We start from the raw sequence: 25628 nt of genomic DNA, 5'->3' as shown, positions 1-25628 counted from the left end.
ATTGACCCGTATTATTCAATAGCCAATCTACAAACTCACCACAATGTGATACGATACTGGAAAACTATGAAAATATTGAATTTGGAAAACCTTTAACAACACAAATTTACTCCCTGGAACAAAATCCTCTCAGATGGGGGTTGGTGGCCAATACAATTTGGGGGTCCTTGACATGAATGAAGAAGTCCTGTCCCTGTTCCCACCTCTTGAAAACGGACAATCCCATGTCATGCAAACAGCATGTCTTAAAGTGGATCTCCGAATTGAAATGGCCAGTCTGATTAGTCATTTGTCTATATGTATCTATGACATATGACTCAAAGCCCAATTGTCTTCCTTGCCTGCTTCATACTGTAACAATATTCAGTTGTGTGTGTATATTCAACAAACATTATTAGCTATACTTATACTAGCTAACTTTATTAATATACTGTATATAAGGTACAGACATAAAAAAGAAACACGACAGGCAATACAAAAATCATTAAAAAGATGTAAAATAAATACAAAACTTAACTAGGTACATTTACTTAAGTACTGTACTTAAGTACAATTTTGAGGTATTTGTACTTTACTTGAGTGTTTCCAAATTCCAATACTTTTAGTTCTACTTCACTACATCGATCTCAGATCCAAATATTGTACTTTTACATCACCACATTTGAAAACTTGTGTTACTAGTTAGTTTGTAGATTTTGATTATTATTACAGATCATGCATTAACACGCACGGCACGCATGCGCTTTGTGTGTCTGTGTGTACCCCATATCGATGATTTGATTGGCTGTGCAATGTTTGTACCCCATAGTGATGATTTGATTGGCTGAACACGGAATGTGATGTATGATGATAATAGCGCCCCTGACTTCACATGAGTGTGATTTTTTTAAACTTGTGAAATAGGACATTCTACATAATGAGTACTTTCTACTTTTGGTACTTTAAGGCTTTAAGCACATTTGGATCCAAATACTTTAGTACTTTTACTCAAGTACATTTTGAACTCTGGAATTATAACCGAGTATTTCTATTATTGCAGTAGGATACTTAACAAGTTGGATTGAAGAACGTATAAATTGCAATACCTAGAGTAAACACACCGAAATGTACTACGATTTGCTAACATGCTAATCACTAGCACACTGGAAACAATTTGAATTGGGAGTGTTAAACTTCAACATTTGCATTCTATTCTCAGAGTTACCCTGAATTTGTCTTAATACCGCTGGGGTTCTGTGGTACTACATACAAGCATCTGCAGTGCATAGGCCATTTTAAAATCTCGAAGGTCTGTGAACATTTGATGGGAACCAACTTAAATATTTTTTCAAAAGAGGATCCAAGCCTCTTTACTGCCCAACAACTGACTTTAACTGCCCAAAGATCTTATGGAGAAGGTGAATAGTGACAGTGACAGCTTTAGAAAACAACTGTGGGGGGGGTGGACTAATATATAAATTGTTTGTCTATCCTAAAATTACAACGAAACATAACTCGTTTTTGTCACCCTTACCAAGCACTTGAACCTTCTTCAGTACACTTCCAACAGGTAATTTCAGTGATTTCTCTTCTCCCACAGGTAACCTGAGGCAGCACACGTAGTCCAGAGTCTGGAGAGCTGATGGGACTCTTACAAATGGCTGTACTCGTCACAGACTTCCTCAGCAGGCGGTCAAAGAACTGCATGTCGAATGCATTATATTTGACTAGTCTAGTCTATGAAGAGATGCAATACCACCGTTTTGTTAGGACAACTCTTGTTGGATGAAGTTTCATTCAGTCAATTCATAGCAGGAACATTTCTAGCAGAGATGCAATTGGTTTCACATGTTTACCCATTGTGTGAAGTTGCAGCCAGTGTAGGGAAACTTCAACAGCAACCAAGGCCCATTGGTCAATGAGTCAGTGTGATTGTGACAGCGTGCAGGCAGACCGGTCAGTCGCTTTAGCTGCTTCCCAACTGTGGAGATATTTAAGTTGCTTAACCCTATAGAACACCAATGTTGAAGATTGTCACACCATCACTAACGTTGGGTATATTTTACTCTATATAAATTTAAAGAAATTTTAAATTTCACAAAACTATAAAGTAAAAAATAGATACCATGTCAAGGGGGGGGGGGGGGGGGGGGGGGGGTGGCAGTTACTACTTGGTCTGGGCTACTTTTGAACAAATTATTTCATCAATTGGGCGTGGCATGGAGGTGATCAGCCTGTGACACTGTTGAGGAGTTATGGAAGCCCAGGTTTGCTTTGATAACAGCCGTAAATTAATTTGTATTGTTCTTATGTCTCACACCTTCCTGACACTTTGTCTGCAATGAATTGAGAATATATGAGAGTTTCACTTTTTGAATTATATTACAGAAGAAAATGAATAGAATATTCTAATTCATTGAGATCTGTATTGTTGAAATAACAAACATAATTCATGTTGGTGATGTCACTAAAGGGCCAGTTCATTATTGATATGGAGGGGTGGGTTTGAGTGCGACTGGGGGACAGAGCTATTTTAATAATTAATCATCCATTTATTCACAAACTAACATGGCCAGCAATAAAGCACAGAATATTCACTAAAACTGTCTTGTGAAACTATTTAAAAAAAAAAAAAGAAGATTATCTTAGTACAGACATGTGAAAGTTGACAGCAGTATTTCAGAAATGACAAAACTGTAATTTCTACTGCCATTCTACATTCTACTGCCATCTAGTGTTCACTCCCCCTCTTGCGCTCCCTCTGCCTCTCCCTGTCACACACACACACACACACACACACACTATTTGGTGACATGTCCAGCGACCTCTCCACAGTCTCCGGACTTTCAGGGTGACATGTCAGATGGGATGTCCGCACTTTTCACGGTGACTCGGAAAAGGGGTGACCTCTCCGGTTACCCCTGAAGGTACCCAAGGACCCACCCACCTGACATGAGGAACATTACGAAAATTACATATTACATTTATTTGGGTGAAATTCACCCAATGTTAAGTGTTAAAAACTGTCATCTCTAAAGCTGGACACCACCATGAAAACAAATTAAGGCATCCCAGTGGAGGGGGGGGGGGGGGGGGGGGGCATAAAAAAATAAAATAAATAGTGCTTTTTTCTCTTTTTTTAAGGGGTCTCTGGAGATGTAATACAGAGTCAAAAGTAAAATATTTGTCTTTGAAACATATAGGCTAGTGGAATTCAAGAAGAAGAAAAGCATGGTACACAGATACAAAAAATATATATCGAGTAAATGTCTATCCACTGGTATAGCTTGTGCCCCTGAGAACACAAATAGTTTACAGCCAATTTTAGTATAAACCTACATTAAAGCCCAATATTTCTGCTTTCCAATTGCTACAAACTGACAAACAAGAAGCTGAAGGGTAAAACTCACATAAAGTATCCAGAAACCTTTGACTCACCTTTCCAGCCCATTGCTGAATATCTGGTCTTTGAAAATGTAAAAGTGACTGATTCGCTACCACAGTAATAGTACAATGGCTGGTTCACATGAGATGGTTCACGGTCACCAGTTCTGGAATTGTTTTGATCTGAAATAACAAATTCGACAAGATTAGGCTAAACGCTGACACTGGCAAATGTTACATTAGATTAATATGCAAACTAACTAATCACTATATTATTTGTAATGGGAAGGAAAGAAAATAGCTTGCGTTTGGTGATTCATATTCTTAATCTGCCTGTAGGATATTTTAGCCGCAATTCACATCAGCTTGATTGATTGAAGTATTTATTTACAGTTTGTAGAATTACAGTAGATTTCAAGCACAACTCAATACAAAAACTGTTAACTGTGAGTGGACGACCCAATAAAGCATTACACTTGTTTAAAAGAGGGTCCACCTTGTTCAATTCATCAAAACATTTAGAGACCTACAAATAGACATTACTATAGCAGAACAGGAATTCATCATAAATTAGGTGAAAAGGGAAAAGAAACATAGTGAGGGGAAAAGGGGGTGGGTAGGTGGGGGGATTCATATTTTAAAGGGGCCAGTTTAAAATTGCAGCCATCCGTAGGTGCCCTTTGAGAGCGGTTTTGAAGGAGTCAAGGGATTCGCATGTCTTTGTCAAAATGTGGTAGGGTGTTCCACATTTTGGTGGCATAGGAGCGAAACGAATTTAGTCCCTTGTTTGTGCCAATTGACATTAAGGAAGTATTTAGACAGGTACATGGGTCTTGTATTAAACAACGTTGAACTCACCAACATTGCAGCTGTTGAATGATCCCCTTTCAATCTGCAAAGCGTTTGTTTCTTAAAAATTAACCTTATGCTGCATTTTACATGTCGTGAGCTATAGGCCTACTTTGTCAAGGTGATTATTTTTCTTAAGTGTTCGAGTTTGGAAGCGCTCGTTTTCAGCCTCCTGCATTGTGCAAATTCGAAAAAGGTGGTACGCATGGCCGTTCAGTGACTTCGATGAGCCCTTCCAAACTCCAACACAGAAAAACAATCACCTACACGTAATTTCTTGACAGAAGTAGTGGTTCGGTGTGTGTGTGTGTATATTTTCTTTCCCCAAAATAGTGTCTATATACACATACATTCATATATCCACTTGCTGACCAGCTGTCTGTATTGAAAAAGTATTTTTATAAGGAGATATGTGACTATATACAACCTATAGGGCAAGATTAAGTTTCATTATGCTTTATGTAGCATGTGGCTTGTCAAACTAGGGGGTTTTCTAGCCCCTCTCGGAACCCTCGTAAAAGGTTTCTGACATTTGGATGTTTACCTTTTACGGAGGGGTTCCTTCTCAGTTGTCGCCCGCAACATGGCGATTCTGGGATACACACAGACTTGGCCTCGCATATGTCCTTGCTGCGCTATTTGAGTGATGGTTATATGTCTCTAAAGAAGCATATATCGGCAATAGGAGACAACGGAGACAACGGAAACCTCAGCGAACGGCGCAGAAGCCGTTAAGTATTTTTACTTTGTTAGACCGTTTTGGCAGCTCTGAAAAACATCCTGCATGTATGCGGTCGGCCAATCAGAGGCAGTAACTAGGACGTGCAGCTAGCCAGGGAGGCGGGACATGGGAAGTGAGGAAGAGAGAATTTCAGAGCTGCCAAAACGGTCTAACAAAGATTAAAAATACTTAACGGCTTCTGTGCCGTTCGCTGAGGTTTCCATTGTCTCCTATTGCTGATATATGCTTCTTTAGAGACATATAACCATCACTCAAATAGCGCAGCAAGGACATATGCGAGGCCAAGTCCGTGTGTATCCCAGAATCGCCATGTTGTGGGTGACAACTGAGAAGGGACCCTCCGTAAAAGGTAAACATCCAAATGTCAGAAACCTTTTACGAGGGTTCCGAGAGGGGCTAGGGCTTTCATGATTCTGAATCCATTCAAGCATTAGTTTCACACAAAAAAACACTCCTTGGGCTAAAAACAGCCATAGCCACCCAAATGTGCCCAAAATGTGTTTTTTGCTAAACTAATGCTTGGAATGGATTCAGAATTATGAAACCCTCTTGTTTGACACAGTCTACTTAAGGCATAGGCTAATGAAAATTTGAAATTTGTCATTTTTGCATTATATAGATTGTTAATGGTATGGTCCCATATAAACCCCATTGCTTACAGACAGCAGTGCATTCATGAATGTATAGGCTAGGCTACTATTGTAGCTATAGACAATATTTTAGGCAAATAAATAAAATATATTATATACCAAATATCCCACTTACCACGCCCGTCTGCCGGACTATAGGCTATAGCTCATAACATGTCTACAGTGGGTTTTTTTTTTTAATTCAAGCTATGTTGGTGAGTTCGTAGTTTAATACAAGCAAGCAGATCGGAGATTTCTATTGGATCAATGCGCTGTCAATGGAGGTTATTACAACTAGATTCATCACATTATAAAAATAATCTAGTGTTGCACATTGCAGCGGCTAGATGCCTAAAACTAAAAGCCAAGCCGTAGTTGTTTTAAAGAGCTCCACCTCACCTTTGAGATTCTTCCAAGGGGGCACAATCAATGTTTTACTGGTGGGGGTATCGACAGAGTCAGAAGCTTTAAATCCATAACCATCAAACTTTCGATGCCAACCAGCAACACCTCCTTTGGAGCCGTCAGCGTCTTTAGGTGTGCTGAACCGGGCTAGTGTCAAACTAACACAAACCCAAGCCATCAATACAGACGCACTGAACGGAGTGATTGCTCTCCAGCCCATGTTCCTAGCACACAGGACAGACTAGCAACGCTGGATGAGACGCTCTCACAAGCACCTAAAATATGGTAAACAATCCTCCACACTAATGAGCTCAATTAAGAGCGGAAATCACTCTGTCACATTCGCTCGTGTGGTCGTCGACTCTGCGCGTCATCTCATTAGGCTCCCCCTGGGCTGGAGGCTCATTTCCAAGACTTTTCAGGCGTCCCGGCACAAATTGAGACTTTATCCCACATTTTCCCAGTGTTTAGAGTAGCATTTCCAAGCTGACTTGATTTTAAATTGTATTTGGCTACATCTAATATAGAATGACCTGCATGACCACATTGGTACCCTTGAGTCGTTTTAAAACCTCGGTGAGCATACAGACCCCTGAGCATACAGACCATAGATATATATAGACCCCCACAATATGTACAGTACTGTAACTGTTTTTAGATCGTTTTGAAATTTGTCTTATATTTTTACCTATAGGCCTATGTATAATTCACATGTACCTTTTGTTTTTCTTTGATCTTCTGATGTATTGTGATGTTTTTCTATATGATATTGAATTACTCAACGACACTGAAAATGAGTTTGATTTAATACTCACTACTCAGTGTAATTTAGAGAATAAATAAAACTTGAATGAATGTAGGCCTACATGATGTAGCCTACTGTGTTATTGCATTTAATTACCGTACTTTTTCCCCTAAATAAAGCTGTCCTTTTCCTATATGTTCTCTCCCCTGGCCCCCACTCTTAATGTCTTTGAGCTAGTAGGCTACCAGTTATTGTCTCCACCAGGCCGAAGGCATGGGGAGAGAGTATGTTTTGCACTCCGTCCGTCCGTCCGTGTGTCCGTCCGTCCGTCCGTCCGTCCGTGTGTCCGTCCGTGTGTCCGTCTGTGAACAGCTAATCTCTGGCACCGTTGGCTTGATCGCAGCCATACTCTGCACACACACTCCCTGAATGCCAGAGCTGAACCTCTGCCCCAAAGTTTTCACATTGGCCTGTTATAGAGCCACCAGGAGGCCGCTTTGTGCAAAACAAATGTTTTGACAGTACACCTACAGATTTTGTCCAAACATTACGCAAATTGGTACACAGTCTTTCTAGAGCCATTCAACGAAACGGGTCTTTCAGATTTTTCAGACTCCATCCTGATTGGCTAAGATTGGCTTCCAAAGTTCGCAGGAGTGCTCCGTTTCAAACAAAATGCTGCAAATCATGAACACATGGTGTGATTTCCGTGAAATTTACACGCACATTCCCACTAGGTCGAGGAAGAAATGCCACTTGAATATTTTCCACTCAGCCTCATGGTGGCGCTATAACTGGCCGATTTGCGTTTTTACCTATAACTGCACCGATCTGTGTAAAACCATGTATGCACACTCCCTAGAGGCCAAGGAAAAACCTTTGCCTGGAATTTTTCACATCTGCTCTTTATAGCGCCACCAGGAGGCCGACATATGTAAAACACATTTTCTAATATTACTCCAAATTTCACGCAAATCGGTACACATGCTCTCCATAGTCATGTGATCATGTGATTTGTTTCATTTCTCATAATTATCCATCCTGATTGGCTACGATTGGCTTCTAAAGTTTTCAGGAGTAGCCCGTTTTTTACCCGTTTTGTACAAATTGCCACAACTCCGCAACGCAGCGTCCGATTGCGGTGAAACTGTGCATGCCTATATACTACTAGGCTGAGGAAGAAATGCCACTTGACAGTTTTCAAATCAGCCTCATGGTGGCGCTACAACAGGCCAAGTCGCGTCACACACACACACACACACACACACACACACACACACACACACACACACACACACACACACACACACACACACACACACACACACACACACACAAACAAATAAAACAAATATTACTCCTAAACATTTTGCCAAACATCACACACGATCCTATCCTCCTGGTGGAGACCTGTGCCCAGAAGGGCACTTTTTCTAGTTCCCAGTAGCTACCCTCGATCAGACCCACTAGGGAGGTACAATTCTGGCATGTGGAGAGACTAGGCTCTGTGACTAGGCTCTGAGACTAGGCTCCTATACGTCTCACCAGACACTTCATTGTCTCCACCAGGCCAAAGCATGGGGAGAGAGTATGTTTTGCACTCCGTCCGTCCGTCCGTGTGTCCGTGTGTCCGTCCGTCCGTCTGTGAACAGCTAATCTCCGGCATCGTTAACCCGGTCGATGCCAAATTTTGCACACACACTCCCTGGATGCCAACGATGAACCTCTGCCCCAAAATTTCCAGAGCGGCCTGTTATAGCGCCACCAGGAGGCCGCGTTGTGCAAAACAAATGTTTTGACAGTACACCTACAGATTTTGTCCAAACATCACGCAAATTGGTACACAGTCTCTCTAGAGCCATTCAACGAAACAGGTCTTTCAGATTTCTCAGACTCCATCCTGATTGGCTAAGATTGGCTTCCAAAGTTCGCAGGAGTGCTCAGTTTCAAACAAAATGCTGCAAATCATGAACACATCATGTGATTTCCGTGAAATTGCGCACGCACATTCCCACAAATGCCATGTGAACATTTTCAACTCAGCCTCATGGTGGCGCTATAACTGGCTGAAAAGTGTTTTTACCTCCAACTGCACGGATTTGTGGATAACTTTGTATGCCAACTCCCTAGAGGCCAAGGAAAAACCTTTGCCTGGAATTCTTCACATCTGCTCTTTATAGCGCCACCAGGAGGCCGACATATGTAAAACACATTTTCTAATATTACTCCTTCAGATGTTATCCAAATTTCACACAAATCGGTACACATGCTCAAGACGGGTTTGTTTGATTTCTCATAATCCACCTTCATTGCCTACGATTGGCTTCTACACTTTTCAGGAGTAGCCCGCTTTGTACCCGTTTTGTACAAATCGCCACAACTACTCTGTAAGAGCCATTATGACCTAATGTTTTGCTGATTGACAGTCACTGCAGCTTGGTCAGTGTCTGGGCCAGCCCAGGTATTTAACCAGGCTGCTAATCAGGCACAGGTGTTGCCAGTGGCAGACGGCAGAGGCTAACAGTTTTCTACTGTGTTCAGGAGGGCTGGTCGCCTGTGTTTGTTACTGTTTCTTTCTTATTATTTTATCTGTATGTTGTATAGGAAAATGACTGCAGAGAATAAAGCAAAGTTAAATTCAACTGACATGTTTTGGAGATCAGTTTGTACTGGCACACGTAAGAACTTCCACCTGGCCGTCGGCAACCAGTAGTGCCATTAAGTATAGGACTTTAGGCAATACAACTCAATGCAGTAGTTGTCCGATTGCGGTGAAACTGTGCATGCATATTCCCACTAGGCTGAGGAAGAAATGCCAGTTTTCAAATCAGCCTCATGGTGGCGCTACAACAGGCAAAGCCGTGTCTCACACACACACACACACACACACACACACACACACACACACACACACACACACACACACACACACACACACACACACACACACACACACACACACACACACACACACACTCTCCTGGTGGAGACCTGTGCCCAGAAGGGCACTTTTTCTAGTTCACTTTACTCTACTCCCATACTCAACATTTCCAAGATAAAACCTTGGTGTACTCAACATGTCCGGGTTCACATTCTGGCAAGTGGACTAATAATGGTCCATTTGGTTCCTAACTATCATTTAGCTGGGGACCCCCTGGAACTCCCTCAAGGACCCCTAGGGGTCCCCGGGCCCCACTTTGGGAACCATTGATATAAGCTACTACATTTAATAAATACCCTTATTTTAGCCGTTTTCATTTTTTCACAGAATCAAAGGTTTTATGGTCATGATTCACCAGGATCCTGGATGGCTTGATTCTATGCTTAGCATAGGCCTAGATTTGTAATTAAATTCCACCTTTCTTAATCCACCCTGAAAAATGTAATTAATTAAAGGTAGAGTGATATTTTTTGGTTAAAACAAAGTGTTTTTTTTGTTAAAAGGTTAAATCACTATATTCTGATAGTAATCATTGCTATAGAGCAGGGGTGTCAACACTTTCTTGACTTGAAAATGACAAGCTCAGCAAGATCTACCCACCAAAAAAAATATTATCCAATTGCTGAAATTAGTTAAACAACATAACTGAGGGGGCTCAGGCTTTGGAATAGTGACGCTGGCGTTACATATAACACCAATGCACATGGAATGGGAAATACAGGGGTGAAGTTTTGAATTAGTGGGGTTTCTTGTATAACTTTGTAATGCTACTGACGTTTGTGACAATACTTGAAAACAAAGTAGTGCATTGTGCGTTTGAGCTGGCAGGCCCCTTTTGATGTCAATCAAGTCACCTTAATAGAAGTGGGGGGTTTTGTGTTTGTTTGTTTTTACATTTAAATAATGTATTTTTAGGGCTTGTCATGTGGTCTTTGTGAATCGTGATCTACTGGTAGATCGCAATCTACCTTTTGGGCACCCCTGCAGAGTGTTTGTTCAATAAAAGTAGTCCCCCTGTCTCTCCAGCGCTTTAATAAAAAAGAAAATACATTTTCAGGTAGGTGACAACATTTCAGCCAATCAGGAGAGAGTAGCCATTTATGAGCTTAAAAGCTTTCCAGTTCCAATTTTGTCAGCTCATTTCTTTGTGTCATCACTTACAATTCCACTTGTTTAATCTGTATCCTGACACATTCTCTATCCTGATTGGATACATTTGGTATGCCAGTTTCAGTTTCTGAAAATGCATTTTCTGTTTAATAAAAAGCTGGAGAGACACAGAGACTCCTGTTACTGAACAAACACTATCTATAGCAATGAGTACACTTATTTTAACCAAAGAAAATCAATCACTTACACTACATTTAAAGGTAGGATTAGACACTTGAACTCAAAACATGATATTGACTAGGTATACAAATTTTATAGTCAATCTGTTTAATTCATATTGGAACATACACACACGCATTTTGTGTGTCTTAATTTATCCCCAATGCCTTCGAATATGATTTAAATAAACAGATGAATCTCGTTACAATTGTATCAACATAATACAATATAACATTAAATCAATGTAAATGTCATGTAAATAGTTTTGAAAATATAACTATTTTAGGCATTTAACAGATTTTCTTATTTACAAAAAATGCAACACTTCCTGTATCTCTAACTTTACAAGCAATCATTTGAAGATGTGCAAGAGACAACTGGAAAGGCACCTTCTGTGGTTGTGCCATCTTCAATATAAAATATATACATTCCAGGAATCTGTCTTTACTGACAGATGAATGTCAGACTACATTGACAAATGATACTGCACTCGTCCATATATATTCAAATACACCACAAATAAGACAGTTCAGATTAGTTTTATAGAGTCACAGTCCCGCCCCGACGACAGGCCCGGAAGACAATTGCCCATACATTTTTCCCATAGATAGACGTTTCAAAAAGTAATTATTTAAGTAAGTTTTATTTAAGGTACAACACTTGTGTCCGAGAGAGTTAAATGTTTTTAATTACTTTTTGAAACATCTATGGGAAAAATTAATGGGGAAATCTCTTCCAGGCCTGTCGTCATCATGAAAGGGGGTAACCTGCGACGCTCTATACAGTACTATGTGAGCTCTCCTATTCCCAAACCACACCAATGAATTCCCATGCAACTCCTTGCAACCAAATGGTTGCGTGTAGTTGCATCATGCAACCATTATCCCCAATGGCAGGAGTTGCATTGATGTGACATGTCCTTAAAACTGTTTTGTTGCAAGGAGTTGCGACTCATTGGTGTGGTTTGAGCCTTACCTGACATCACCTGCTAGTGCTAAGCATACCTGTATATTTAGAGGTGCAAGCCCATTTGTTTTTTTCCCCAGCTGAGGTTTGGTTAAGATGTCCTCCCTTCCCTTTTATGTTTTTAACCTAGCACCGATATTGTACATGTTTTGCTTTTTTTGTTTTCTTGAATAAAGTCTGTTCCTAGTGTTTTATGTAAAGCGCTTTGGGTATTTAGAAGCACTATATACATTTGAGCTATTATTATTACACATTGCAGCCAAATACAGAGATCACTAGACTGTTTCCCAAGCAGTGGGTTAACCAATTTATTATGGGTCACAACTTCAGTAAATAGAGAGACAACCCCCTTTTTTAATATCCCCTTTTTCTACATTTAAATCTAGCTGGCTGTTGTGGTTGTAGTCGTAGGGACTACTCTTGTGCTTGTAGTCGTGGGGGCGGCTGCCATTGTAGTGGTAGCTGTTGCAGTTGTATGTGTTGTATGTGTTGCATGTGTTGTTGTCGGCGTGGCATTTGTTGTCGTCGGGGCACAGCAGTTGTGGTTGTAGTCGTTGGTACTGCCGTTGTCTCAGAGACAGGCTTGGTGGTCGGCGCCCTGGAGACTGCTACTGTCACGGGGGCGGCCATAGTGGTCCTAGTCGTGGGGAGGGGTGTTGTGGTCATCGGATCATCAGTGGTTGTCGGGGCGACTGTAGTGGTTGAAGTTGTTGTGGGAGCAGTCGTTTGGGTAGTTGTAGTTATGGGGACGGCCCTTGTGACTGCCATTGTAATGGCAGTACAAGGAGTGGTGGCTGTTGTGGTTGTAGTCGTTGTGGTTGCAGCCATCGTGGTCATGGGGACAGGAGTTGTGTTCGTTGATGTAGCAGTTAGAGTTGTTGAGGGAGTCGTTGTAGTTTGAGTTGGTGGTAGTTGTTGTCGTCGGCGTGGCATTTGTTGTCGTCGGGGCACAGCAGTTGTGGTTGTAGTCGTTGGTACTGCCGTTGTCTCAGAGACAGGCTTGGTGGTCGGCGCCCTGGAGACTGCTACTGTCACGGGGGCGGCCATAGTGGTCCTAGTCGTGGGGAGGGGTGTTGTGGTCATCGGATCATCAGTGGTTGTAGGGGCGACTGTAGTGGTTGAAGTTGTTGTGGGAGCAGTCGTTTGGGTAGTTGTAGTTATGGGGACGGCCCTTGTGACTGCCATTGTAATGGCAGTACAAGGAGTGGTGGCTGTTGTGGTTGTAGTCGTTGTGGTTGCAGCCATCGTGGTCATGGGGACAGGAGTTGTGTTCGTTGATGTAGCAGTTAGAGTTGTTGAGGGAGTCGTTGTAGTTTGAGTTGGTGGTAGTGGTTGTCGTCGGCGTGGCATTTGTTGTCGTCGGGGCACAGCAGTTGTGGTTGTAGTCGTTGGTACTGCCGTTGTCTCACAGACAGGCTTGGTGGTCGGCGCCCTGGAGACTGCTACTGTCACGGGGGCGGCCATAGTGGTCCTAGTCGTGGGGAGGGTTGTGGTCATCGGATCATCAGTGGTTGTCGGGGCGACTGTAGTGGTTGAAGTTGTTGTGGGAGCAGTCGTTTGGGTAGTTGTAGTTATGGGGACGGCCCTTGTGACTGCCATTGTAATGGCAGTACAAGGAGTGGTGGCTGTTGTGGTTGTAGTCGTTGTGGTTGCAGCCATCGTGGTCATGGGGACAGGAGTTGTGTTCGTTGATGTAGCAGTTAGAGTTGTTGAGGGAGTCGTTGTAGTTTGAGTTGGTGGTAGTGGTTGTCGTCGGCGTGGCATTTGTTGTCGTCGGGGCACAGCAGTTGTGGTTGTAGTCGTTGGTACTGCCGTTGTCTCAGAGACAGGCTTGGTGGTCGGCGCCCTGGAGACTGCTACTGTCACGGGGGCGGCCATAGTGGTCCTAGTCGTGGGGAGGGGTGTTGTGGTCATCGGATCATCAGTGGTTGTCGGGGCGACTGTAGTGGTTGAAGTTGTTGTGGGAGCAGTCGTTTGGGTAGTTGTAGTTATGGGGACGGCCCTTGTGACTGCCATTGTAATGGCAGTACAAGGAGTGGTGGCTGTTGTGGTTGTAGTCGTTGTGGTTGCAGCCATCGTGGTCATGGGGACAGGAGTTGTGTTCATTGATGTAGCAGTTAGAGTTGTTGAGGGAGTCGTTGTAGTTTGAGTTGGTGGTAGTGGTTGTCGTCGGCGTGGCATTTGTTGTCGTCGGGGCACAGCAGTTGTGGTTGTAGTCGTTGGTACTGCCGTTGTCTCAGAGACAGGCTTGGTGGTCGGCGCCCTGGAGACTGCTACTGTCACGGGGGCGGCCATAGTGGTCCTAGTCGTGGGGAGGGGTGTTGTGGTCATCGGATCATCAGTGGTTGTCGGGGCGACTGTAGTGGTTGAAGTTGTTGTGGGAGCAGTCGTTTGGGTAGTTGTAGTTATGGGGACGGCCCTTGTGACTGCCATTGTAATGGCAGTACAAGGAGTGGTGGCTGTTGTGGTTGTAGTCGTTGTGGTTGCAGCCATCGTGGTCATGGGGACAGGAGTTGTGTTCGTTGATGTAGCAGTTAGAGTTGTTGAGGGAGTCGTTGTAGTTTGAGTTGGTGGTAGTGGTTGTCGTCGGCGTGGCATTTGTTGTCGTCGGGGCACAGCAGTTGTGGTTGTAGTCGTTGGTACTGCCGTTGTCTCAGAGACAGGCTTGGTGGTCGGCGCCCTGGAGACTGCTACTGTCACGGGGGCGGCCATAGTGGTCCTAGTCGTGGGGAGGGTTGTGGTCATCGGATCATCAGTGGTTGTCGGGGCGACTGTAGTGGTTGAAGTTGTTGTGGGAGCAGTCGTTTGGGTAGTTGTAGTTATGGGGACGGCCCTTGTGACTGCCATTGTAATGGCAGTACAAGGAGTGGTGGCTGTTGTGGTTGTAGTCGTTGTGGTTGCAGCCATCGTGGTCATGGGGACAGGAGTTGTGTTCGTTGATGTAGCAGTTAGAGTTGTTGAGGGAGTCGTTGTAGTTTGAGTTGGTGGTAGTGGTTGCCGTCGGCGTGGCATTTGTTGTCGTCGGGGCACAGCAGTTGTGGTTGTAGTCGTTGGTACTGCCGTTGTCTCAGAGACAGGCTTGGTGGTCGGCGCCCTGGAGACTGCTACTGTCACGGGGGCGGCCATAGTGGTCCTAGTCGTGGGGAGGGGTGTTGTGGTCATCGGATCATCAGTGGTTGTCGGGGCGACTGTAGTGGTTGAAGTTGTTGTGGGAGCAGTCGTTTGGGTAGTTGTAGTTATGGGGACGGCCCTTGTGACTGCCATTGTAATGGCAGTACAAGGAGTGGTGGCTGTTGTGGTTGTAGTCGTTGTGGTTGCAGCCATCGTGGTCATGGGGACAGGAGTTGTGTTCGTTGATGTAGCAGTTAGAGTTGTTGAGGGAGTCGTTGTAGTTTGAGTTGGTGGTAGTGGTTGCCGTCGGCGTGGCATTTGTTGTCGTCGGGGCACAGCAGTTGTGGTTGTAGTCGTTGGTACTGCCGTTGTCTCAGAGACAGGCTTGGTGGTCGGCGCCCTGGAGACTGCTACTGTCACGGGGGCGGCCATAGTGGTCCTAGTCGTGGGGAGGGGTGTTGTGGTCATCGGATCATCAGTGGTTGTCGGGGCGACTGTAGTGGTTGAAGTTGTTGTGGGAGCAGTCGTTTGGGTAGTTGTAGTTATGGGGACGGCCCTTGTGACTGCCATTGTAATGGCAGTACAAGGAGTGGTGGCTGTTGTGGTTGTAGTCGTTGTGGTTGCAGCCATCGTGGTCATGGGGACAGGAGTTGTGTTCGTTGATGTAGCAGTTAGAGTTGTTGAGGGAGTCGTTGTAGTTTGAGTTGGTGGTAGTGGTTGTCGTCGGCTTGGCATTTGTTGTCGTCGGGGCACAGCAGTTGTGGTTGTAGTCGTTGGTACTGCCGTTGTCTCAGAGACAGGCTTGGTGGTCGGCGCCCTGGAGACTGCTACTGTCACGGGGGCGGCCATAGTGGTCCTAGTCGTGGGGAGGGGTGTTGTGGTCATCGGATCATCAGTGGTTGTCGGGGCGACTGTAGTGGTTGAAGTTGTTGTGGGAGCAGTCGTTTGGGTAGTTGTAGTTATGGGGACGGCCCTTGTGACTGCCATTGTAATGGCAGTACAAGGAGTGGTGGCTGTTGTGGTTGTAGTCGTTGTGGTTGCAGCCATCGTGGTCATGGGGACAGGAGTTGTGTTCGTTGATGTAGCAGTTAGAGTTGTTGAGGGAGTCGTTGTTGTTTGAGTTGGTGGTAGTGGTTGTCGTCGGCTTGGCATTTGTTGTCGTCGGGGCACAGCAGTTGTGGTTGTAGTCGTTGGTACTGCCGTTGTCTCAGAGACAGGCTTGGTGGTCGGCGCCCTGGAGACTGCTACTGTCACGGGGGCGGCCATAGTGGTCCTAGTCGTGGGGAGGGTTGTGGTCATCGGATCATCAGTGGTTGTCGGGGCGACTGTAGTGGTTGAAGTTGTTGTGGGAGCAGTCGTTTGGGTAGTTGTAGTTATGGGGACGGCCCTTGTGACTGCCATTGTAATGGCAGTACAAGGAGTGGTGGCTGTTGTGGTTGTAGTCGTTGTGGTTGCAGCCATCGTGGTCATGGGGACAGGAGTTGTGTTCGTTGATGTAGCAGTTAGAGTTGTTGAGGGAGTCGTTGTAGTTTGAGTTGGTGGTAGTGGTTGTCGTAGGGGTGGCATGTGTTGTCGTCGGGGTGGAATTTGTAGTCGACTGGGCACAGCAGTTGTGGTTGTAGTCGTTGGTACTGCCGTTGTCTCAGAGACAGGCTTGGTGGTCGGCGCCCTGGAGACTGCTACTGTCACGGGGGCGGCCATAGTGGTCCTAGTCTTGGTTGTCGGGGCGACTGTAGTGGTTGGAGTTGTTGTGGGAGTAGTCGTTTGGGTAGTTGTAGTTATGGGGACGGCCCTTGTGACTGCCATTGTTGTGTTCGTTGATGTAGCAGTTAGAGTTGTTGAGGGAGTCGTTGTAGTTTGAGTTGTTGGTAGTGGTTGTGGTCGGGGTGGCATGTGTTGTCGTTGGGGTGGCATTGGTTGTCGTCGGGGCACAGCAGTTGTGGTTGTAGTCGTTGGTACTGCCGTTGTCTCAGAGACAGGCTTGGTGGTCGGCGCCCTGGAGACTGCTACTGTCACGGGGGCGGCCATAGTGGTCCTAGTCGTGGTTGTCGGGGCGACTGTAGTGGTTGGAGTTGTTGTGGGAGTAGTCGTTTGGGTAGTTGTAGTTATGGGGACGGCCCTTGTGACTGCCATTGTTGTGTTCGTTGATGTAGCAGTTAGAGTTGTTGAGGGAGTCGTTGTAGTTTGAGTTGGTGGTAGTGGTTGTCGTCGGGGTGGCATGTGTTTTCGTCGGGGTGGAATTTGTAGTCGTCTGGGCACAGCAGTTGTGGTTGTAGTTTGGGTAGTTGTAGTTGTGGGGACAGTCTTTGTTATGGGGACGGTAGGAATGTTTGGAAATCCCCAAAGTTCCATGATTCCTGCAGGCGTTGTGGCCGTAGGAGTAGTACTAGTCTGTGTATTACTATCTTTAGTAGGAACAGAAGCATGTGGAATTTCATCAAATCCCCAAAGGTCAAATAAAGAACTTGGCATAGTTTGATCAAAAGACTCAGAAGGAATTTCTTCGAAGCCCCAAAGGGTCCATGAGTCGCTTTCTACATTTCTGGCAATACGATGTGACCTTGCATTCTTTTGCCAGGACTCAACGGAACAACAGTCCACTATCTTTGAGAGTTCTTCAGTAGTTCCACAATAACCCAGTTGAAAGTCGGGACTGCCATACTGTGAACAAAACAGAGGTCACAGGTACATACATCAGAGGTAGAAGAAGTACTCAGACATGTCATGGCAAACAGTCCAGATAGTTGCTTATTTTTAACCTACAATGTTTTCATATACATATGTCTACAATTCATGCTGTATTGATGTTGGTACCTGGAGAGATAACAGGCAAACGATCAAAATAACAATTCTTCTACATTCGATAATTGTGTTTTGACTACACTTTGACTACTATTCACGAGTTGCCCGAGTTAATTGTAGAACACTTTCCCTGCGATTCACGAGTTGCCAGTTATGTTTTCATTGTTTAATCCACGTTTTTAATCAGTTTTATTCAGGGTTATGGGAAATTGAGTCCCTATTGTTTACAATGGCGAATCTGCCGGAGGAAGAAGCCGTGCGCTGCCCGGTTGTTGTGATCGCCGCTATGGAATACTTTTCTACACTACAACAAGCGATTACACCATTTTAAAGTGGATTTCACTTCATGACAAGCAACTCAGCAGCCGGTGCACTGGCTGTTCAAAGGTAACTTTAAACATAGGCAGTCTAGACTGAAAGACAGCCATAAATTGTCAGCATTTAACCTGTTAATGCAGATGTTTAACAATTTATAGTCAGGGGATATTAATAAAATCTGGGAATACATTTCTTACCAAGAATTTTCAGGTGTCTACTAACATATCCCACATTGGTTTCTATTAAATCACCCTAGGGGAATTTTTGACAGCTGCTGAAAGTTGGGGTAACATACAACCATTATAAGGCAAAATGTTCTAAATTTCATTATGCTTTAAGTAGCATGTGACATGTCAAACTATAGCCTGACTAATAAGCCAGACTAATATCACACAACACTGTCGCGGTATATTAGTCTGGGCTGGCTCCACTTGGATTTCATTTCCCGGGGGGCGGGTTCAAACATTTTCTCTTTGACGCAATTGGTCAGAGCTACTGTCAGTCAAAAGTCTCAAGCATTGAACGTCACTGTACCAAAGCCCGCCCATATTGCATACCGTGTCCCGATTGGTCCGACCTGTTCTCGGTTGTAGGAAAGAGGCGTGCTACTGAGCCTCGCCAGACCGTAATCCGCTGGCAGGCAATTTTTTTTTGCCAACGGCTGATTCGGTCTGGTTTATTAACCAGGCTAGTCAAACTAGGGTGTATACATGATTCTGAATCCATTCCAAGCATTAGTTTTGCACGAAAAACACTCCTTGGGCTTAAAAAGGCCATATCCATCATCACAAATGTGATGAAGTCAGCACATTTGGCCAGATCAGGGCACATTTGAGCAAGTGTCTATGGCCGAATTTAGCCCAACGACTGTTTTTCGTGCGAAACGAATGCTTGGAATGGGTTCAGAATCATGAAAACCCCCTAGTGACCCATAGTTTGGCCATAGTCACTTGCCCAAATATGCCCAAATGTGCTGACCTCATCACATTTGTGATGATGCATATGGCCGTTTTTAGCCCAAGGAGTGTTTTCCGCCAGGAACCCCCCCCCCCCTCCCCCCCAAGGACCAGGTTGAGAACCACTGCTCTACATGTGTGAAAAATGTACTTTTCATTTCACCATGTCTTTAAAATGGATTAGATTAGACTATTTTTGTCTACCTACATGCCAATGCATTATTTTTTAACAGTTTTTAGGATCAAGATTGCAAACACTTTAACCTTCCAACAGGTATAATTTCACAGTGATGTCTCTTCTCCCACAGGTACCTGAGGCAGAACTTCTGATTCCGAGTCTGGAGAACTGATGGGACTCTTACAAATGGCTGTACTCGTCACATTCTTGTTCAGCAGGCGGTCAAAGAACTGCAGATCCACTGCATTATATTTTACTCCATCTATAGTCTATGAAGAGATGCAATACACTTTTTAAGTTTCATTCAATTCATAGCAGGAACATTTATAATTTAGATTTGATAGCAAGTTGTTTACCCATTGTGTGAAGCTGCAGCCAGTGTAGACAAACTTCAACAAAAACCAAGACCTGTTGTTCAGTGAGTCAGTGTGCTTGCGACAGTGTGCAGGCAGACAGGTCAGTCGCATTAGCTGCTTCCCAACTGTAGAGATATTGACATTCAAATTCCATATAAAATAGATTAGGGTTAGGTTAATGTCAGACAACATGCATGGCCGCTGTCAAAACAGTAGCCGTTATCAACACATAATGCAGCCTACTGAATTTCTCCAAAACGTCACAATATAACATTTCGCACTGGAGACTGTTGCGGTATAGGTCATTGAATGCTCTGATTAAACGTGATTTTGTCCCTTTCAATGCATTAATGGCATTCGAATCTGCCAATAGAGCGCTCAAATGCTCCCACTTGGGTTCTGACAGGACAGTTCTGCACTGACCTCCTGAGCTTTCTGAAGCAAAGTAATTTGCTCTAATATATTTTAAGCACTTTCCTCACATTTCATCTAAAATCTGAATATGGCATTGGATTCCCCAAACCTTTAGCCAAAATGATATGTTTTTATTCATATTTTTCTGCACAGTGGTAACTGCCATCTTTAAATGATCAATTTTGAGGCATTGTTATTAACATTTTTGATCTGGGCATACAACAGATTTGGATTCAGCATCCCCTATTACCCCTAAAACCATGAATGCCATAAATGAACACTATTTTACTTCAAGTATAAGATTTAGCAAAATATGACCTATACATGTGAATGAAATGAAAATGAAATTTCAATCTGGTGTCTTGACATAGTCTAAATATCTGTTAATCCCAGTGGTTCTCGAAGTGGTGTCCAGGGACCCCTAGAGGTGCTGAGGGGGTCCCCAGCTAAATTATTGATAGTTATGAACCAAAAGGACCCACTTATGGCTCCATGTGTACACTGAGTTATGGGGTGGCGGCTGGCCTAGCCCAGCCCTACTAAGGCATCCAAACTGGGGGCCCTTGAAACTTAAAAGTTTGAGACTCCAATCACTCGATTAGAACATGAAGGCATAGGTGAATGCGATTCAGTCTTGGTAGGAAACCTAACTCACCTTTCCAATGTATTGCTGAATGCCTGATCTTTGAAAACCTTAAAATGACCGTCCCATTTCCACAGTAATACAATGGCTGGTTGACATCAAGAGATAGTTCACCAGTTCTGAAATTGTTCTGGTGATCTGAAAATACATGCAACAGTAGAGTGCGTCAAGATTAACAAATGTGATAGGCCTATGGGTGCATGAGACATGGATTTTGGGGTTGGTGCATGGTGAGGAAACGTAACGTGGGCCTGCATGGGTGGACATGCTTTCCTGCATTGCTGGGGGTTCCAGTGAGGTACAATAGCTTGACTCTGCCAGATGTTGGTATTGACTGACTAAAGTTCACAATGCATGAGTACATGTGAAACAAAAGTGAAGCAAGCGTCTCTTCCATCTTAGTCTAGGATCTGGCTAAGATATGTATGCACTTTTAGGAGAGAATATCTCAACTGTTCTTGGCTAATATGACCACCGCAAAAAACTTGGGAACTATGACTAATTCTCTATCCGGGACGAAATACCTGAAAATGACCACACCCTATTTAAAATGACCGCTAGTTTGCCATTGACCGCCCATACATCTAAACAGACAAAGTCTTATCTAATTGTATTAAATTATGTCAAACTCACCAACATTGCAGCTGTACAAAAAGCTTGAATGATGCTCTTTCTATCTGCAAAGTGTTTGTTTCATAAAAGTCCAACATAGACATGTTATGAGCTACTTTATGTCAAGGAATTGTCAGAGTTTGGAAGCGCTCCCTTTTCAGTAGCAGCATCTTGCTGCCTCCTGCATTATGTGCAAATTCAAAACAGGTGGTACGCAGGGCCGTTGAGAAAAAAATCACCTGCAAGGAATGTCTTGACATAAAGTAGGCCTAGTAGCTGCTTTGCAGATAGAAAGAGGATAATTAAAGCTTTTCGTACAGCTGCAATGTTGGTGAGTTTGCCAAATTGTGGCTAGTCCTTCTGTGGCTCTCCGTCTCACCTTTTGGATTCTTCGAAGGGGGCACAATAAATGTTTTACTGAACGGGGTATCAATAGAGTCAGAAGCTTTAAATACATAACCATTAAACTCTCGATGCCGACCAGCAACACCTCCGTTGGATCCGTCAGCTTTTAACGCGTCTTTAGGTGTGCTGAACCGGGCTAGTGTCAAACTAACACAAACCCAAGCCATCAATACAGACGTGAGCTGAGTGATTGCTCTCCAGCCCATGTTCTTACAGAATAGGCCTACCAAACGATTCGCCCATTTACCTAGCCTGGCTAATAAGCCAGACTAATATCACACAACCAACGGCTGATTCGGTCTGGTTTATTAACCAGGCTACCATTTACCAACTCGCCCACGCGAGAAGTGAAGAACGGTCGCCCTGGAATTTCAGTGCAGATAACTCCCCCCAAACCGGCGTAGATAACTCGCCTCGCCCCTAAAGTGTGGATATCTCGCTCAGACGCGTGGATAGCTCGCCCCATATTTATTATATTTTAGAACATGGTACACACACCATATATAGTTTAGCCATTGCACTGAGCATTGTTGTATACCATTTCCATAGATAGCTGTCGTTCTGGAAATTCCCCCATCACCTGATGAATGGGTGATGGCTCATCCCCCATTCAAGGTTGGCACACCAATGCAGCTCTTGGAAAACCCGTGGCCATGGCCACGAAAATGACCCTTCGCCCTAAAAGCAGCCAGGCGTCTTCAACGTAGGCAGCCTTGACTATGGTAGGCCTATTTATGTTGCATAGATTTCATATAGACAGCCATATCATCAGCAATACGTAGCATGAATTGTTTTTGTTTGTTTACACATCATATTTTCTATTAATATATTGGATTCACATTAATAGCCTATGGATTTTCAGACGATTATTAACCACTTAAACTCTCATTAACTGGTAAACTGGACCTTTGGCCCTGGACTTGATCTGCTCTTTTCCCCCTCTAGTCTAGACCAAATCTCTTTGCTGAAAATAGCAGATTTACAAGCTCCGAATGTATTGTGCACTTGTAGATATATTCTCACGAAATGTTCCCCTGGAATAAAGATGCTTGGGTTCAAGTGGTTAATGTTTTAAAAAAAGAAGAAACTAACCATCACACAAGATTTTTGGCAGTTCCCAGACCCCTTGTTGAAGACCCATGCTGGAGTCTGGAGTATGAGATCACACCATATATTTATGACACTGGTTACTAACCTTTGACATAAAACAAATCACACCTGTGTGAAGTGAGCGGTGCAACTATACATTTGTTATAGTTACTGTACTGTAGTCTGTATACTGTATTGTAGTGCACAGGGCTTAAAGCCAAAAAAAATCCCAAGATTGAAAATGTTTTTTTTGCAAATCAGCACTGATCTCATCAAAATGACCCCTATGAAAATGTCAGGACTGAGAACTTTAAGCCCTGAGTGCACTGTGCTCTCTACTGTAGTGTACTCTGCCACTTTACTCTGTGCTGTACTCTACTGGCCACTTCAGAAAAATACAGAAAAATAGTCTGTATTCCACCACGTCTCATATTTAGAATATAATTGACAAAACTGTTTTTTGACACTCAGTAGGCGTTCCCGCATAACTTCCGGGTATGATGATGTCACGCGCATACCCTCTACCTATGTATAAATGTGATGCTTGTGATGATGCAACTGAAACAAATAAAAATCACACCTGTGTGAAGTGAGGGGCGCTCTTATCATCTTACATCATGGACGGTTAATTGTACTCAAAAGGACCACAGTGAGTTAAGTATCTATCTATGTATTGTGAACAGTGCGTAATCAGTGGAATTTTCTCCAAAAGGGAGAGAAACCTTACCGCTGTGACTACTGTGGGTGGGTGTGGGAAATGCTTTTCAAGTAAGTCTTAAAGAGAAGCCCTTTTAGTAACAATGCAATGCATCAGATTTTGTCTCTTCAGATATTTTTTTACAAATGGTTCATGAGAGCAATAGAATGAATGGGGAGCAACACTTTGTTTTAGAATATAAACAATGATTTCAATCACCTTTTCGATACATTAATCAATCTCAGCTGATAAAAGAAAGAAAAGAAAAGAAAAAAACTACACAATGGTTATATTCCTTATCTTTTCTGTCCAGACGTTTCTACTGAGACTCAATGACAAAATCGGGAGGCTTGTTCTTTGTTCACAAAACTTCCCACTAAAAGGTTTAAAGCTTCAACTGTCCCCAGAAGACAGGAAAACGTTTGAATACATAAACTCAGTGCGATTCCCCTTTGTCATCAGCGACAGCATGGTGATCTGTGAACAGTATGCATGACCAGGCAAAAATAAAACTATGTAAAACAAAAAAATGTGTCCCATGAAAGCTATTTGGAAAAGTTCACTCTTTGACAGAAAAGGCAACAACACGTTCAAGGATTAATACCCACTAGACTCCCCTTATTTTTCACAGCATAAAGCTAAATTATATGCCAAATCCTGAAGCTAAACTACAAAAAAAACCCTGACTTGGCTTAAGGCTTCATTGGAACAAAGCTGCCCTCCTCTCATTACTGTAGCCGTCTCATGAGAATTCACACATCAGATCAAGCCAAACTGTATCAACAAAATGGCAAAAGGGACCAGAGGACAGTATAAAAACAAACAACAGTCTTAAAAGGCAACTTCTGATATTTGACATGAATCCTATCATTCTATTATGATTAGGAGGACATCTGACAGAACACTTCCCCACCTCATCAAAACATGTAATTTTACATAGGGTGGCAGAAATGTTCCAGTGGAGTGAGACCTTGACACGGAAAGCAGTGTTATATCAGACATGTCCACCTGTCAAACAAACATAATAGGTTTTTGCACTTTAAAATAACATCACTAGAGTGAATCCACACCAAATCACACAGGGCAGAAAACTGCTACTGCACTGGCCTTTGAAGCATTGTTGCACTCACAGATGACCACATTCAATCAGTGACATCACAATAGGTGTCAATGACAAAATACCCTGTTGTGTATCTCTGATTGGATGTGCAACACGCTTGAAAGTTTCAACCCATAGAGGGCACTACAGCATTACTTTTCTGGCCGATTGGGTGTGTGGAATCTGTGGATTCATTCATAACATTAATTGGACAGAAAAAAACATGAATTAAAAACAGGGTTAAGGTGTGTGTAGTGTGTGTATGTCAGGTTGGGGGTTGGACTACAGCCTGATTTATACTTGGTCGTATGATCTCGCATGATGTCCCACACCAAATACTGTCGATCTACAAGCTCAATGTGATGCGTTGTGGGCTTGTAGATTGTAGCCAATATAATAGCTATTCTTGTCACAGGACACTAGTACGACAGTATAAATTAGACATAACACTACTGAGATGGTCCAGTTAAAAGTAATGGCTTTCAGTTCCCAAAGAAGTCATGCCGCAAATTTCCTGTCAAAAGAAAAATACATTTATAATACATATTATAAAGGACTTTTAAACTTTATTCCTGATGTTCTGATGTTTGGACTAAGTAGCTACTTACTTAAATTCATGAGATGACCTTCTTTTTAGATGATTTCTTCTTCTACAAATATAAGAACATTAACATTCATGTAAACAATCCAATTAATTTAAGTGTACTGAAAGTCATTTCAGTATTTCAATACAAGTAGGATTCAGTCAGGAATGTATACTACTGTGTGTTTGTTACCTTAGCAGCAGCAGATGGAGTGTCTGGAACAGATTGTAACTGTGTCACCTCCTGGTCTGTTGGTTTGTTCTTCTCTGTAACAGTAATGTAGTACATGTTTGAGAGAGAGAATAAAAATGAAACAAACAAAAGTAAAATCACAACATTTAGGATTGCACAGAGTTCCTTGATTTGGAGGACTGCCCAGAAAAGGGAGTTGGAGA

At 43.3% G+C, this 25628-nt stretch overlaps 3 long non-coding RNA genes across 3 annotated transcripts; all 3 read right to left on the bottom strand.

The window, feature by feature from the left end:
* Positions 1–1815: 1815 nt before the first annotated feature.
* LOC306930300 lies at positions 1816–6280 on the bottom strand. Its single transcript, XR_013790873.1, has 3 exons — positions 5983–6280; positions 3418–3546; positions 1816–1960 (listed from the first exon to the last, which is right to left on the bottom strand). It is a non-coding gene; the product is annotated as an uncharacterized lncRNA (long non-coding RNA).
* Positions 6281–12248: 5968 nt separating this feature from the next.
* On the bottom strand, positions 12249–22105 carry LOC306930383. The gene is made up of 5 exons (XR_013790884.1): positions 21739–22105; positions 20760–20885; positions 19691–19815; positions 19469–19603; positions 12249–17741 (listed from the first exon to the last, which is right to left on the bottom strand). It is a non-coding gene; the product is annotated as an uncharacterized lncRNA (long non-coding RNA).
* A 2598-nt stretch (positions 22106–24703) lies between these two features.
* On the bottom strand, positions 24704–25499 carry LOC306929457. The gene is made up of 3 exons (XR_013790791.1): positions 25426–25499; positions 25258–25299; positions 24704–25163 (listed from the first exon to the last, which is right to left on the bottom strand). It is a non-coding gene; the product is annotated as an uncharacterized lncRNA (long non-coding RNA).
* Positions 25500–25628: the final 129 nt, after the last annotated feature.

This window comes from Electrona antarctica (assembly GCF_951216825.1).
Source record: "Electrona antarctica genome assembly, chromosome: 9".
In the NCBI taxonomy this organism is placed as follows: Eukaryota; Metazoa; Chordata; class Actinopteri; order Myctophiformes; family Myctophidae; genus Electrona; species Electrona antarctica.
The sequence above is the reverse complement of the archived record's forward strand: the minus strand, read 5'-3'. Positions and strand labels throughout refer to the sequence as shown.